General features: G+C 33.5%; 1 pseudogene; it reads right to left on the reverse strand.

Moving 5' to 3' along the window:
• Positions 1-215: 215 nt before the first annotated feature.
• Positions 216-756, reverse strand: LOC114113628 (dihydrofolate reductase-like; annotated as a pseudogene).
• Positions 757-1440: the final 684 nt, after the last annotated feature.

Here is a 1440-nt window from a genome sequence, read left to right on the forward strand (position 1 = left end):
ATAGCCGATTCACTTTGCTGTGCAGCAGAAACTAACACATTATGAAGCAAGTAGACTCCAATAAACATCAATAAAAAAAGATTAATGGTGAATAAGAATACATTGTTTAGAAATAATTGTTTTAAAGTCAGCAAAAGTCTTTACAACAAAAAATGCATAATTTTTGTTTTGACAGAGGGAAGATAGATCAAAATAGATAAGAATACACTTTCACTTTAATTGCTTTTTTCTTTTACTTCAAATTTGTACTTAATGACTTTCTCCTCCTGGATAGAAGGAATACCTGTATATTCTGGGAGAAGTTTATAATTTTCCAAATCATTTTCTAGAAAAAATGCATCACTTTCAAATTCTTGCATAATTATTGCCACAAATAATCTAAGATGGCCTGGCTTGTTCAAGTCTTCCTTAATAGAACTGCTTCCTGCTATTCAAACCATATCTAGTTTATTTGTTAATGCTGGTTGCACGATAATTTCTAAAGCATCATCCAGACTTTTGGCAAGAAAATGAGCTCCCTGGGGAGGTTCCTTGAGTTCTCTATTGAGAATTATATTAAATCTATCTTTTAAAGATTGATTCTTTTCTGGAGTGTTGAACCACCTCTTCCTACCCATAATCACCAAATTCTGTTTGTCTTCTACTGACGAGGAATGCTTGAATTCATACCTGAGCAAGAGCTAAGGCAGGTCCCCATTCTTGCTGATGCCCCAAGCTTTGGAACAGAGTGATGATGCAGTTTAGCAGACGAAACATCTTTATCTTTAGAATATGTTAACTTGTATGTAGAAAGCATTAAATCAGTTAAAATGTTAGATTTTCTAAATCTGACTTTAAGTCATTAATCATTATTTTCTTTCCACTTAGTTTGAAATTTTAAAACTAATGAATCCTTAGATAAAAATCATTGGTGTTTGCTACTTACAAAAAGTGTTGCTCAAATTTCCATCAAAAATGTTCTTTATCTTCCTGCCTACATATAAATGTGTGTGTGTGTATTTGAAGCTTAGAATGAATTATTTTTCCTTTTTTTTTTTGAAATCTGTATTGTATTTATATTTGCCTACAGCAAATGATAGTCTGGGTGAATATGAAAAAAGAGGTTGAATTAATGGAAAAAACCTGTAACATTCTTTTTTTTAGGGGAAAAGGTGAACAAAATTCATGCTACTAATACAGATGATTTAATAGTCTAATTTCAAACTAGATGATTCTTCTTACTGGTTGCATGTTAACTATAAAGTACTTAAAGTACTAAAAATTAATTATTCCCATTGAGACTTCTATGGTTATCTCTGTCAATATTGCTGCTGCTGCTGCTGCTGCTAAGTTGCTTCAGTTGTGTCCGACTCTGTGCGACCGCATAGACGGCAGCCCACCAGCCTCCACCGTCCCTGGGATTCTCCAGGCAAGAACACTGGAGTGGGTTGCTATTTCCTT

The sequence above is a fragment of the Ovis aries genome, chromosome 3 (assembly GCF_016772045.2).
Source record: "Ovis aries strain OAR_USU_Benz2616 breed Rambouillet chromosome 3, ARS-UI_Ramb_v3.0, whole genome shotgun sequence".
Taxonomy (NCBI): domain Eukaryota; kingdom Metazoa; phylum Chordata; class Mammalia; order Artiodactyla; family Bovidae; genus Ovis; species Ovis aries.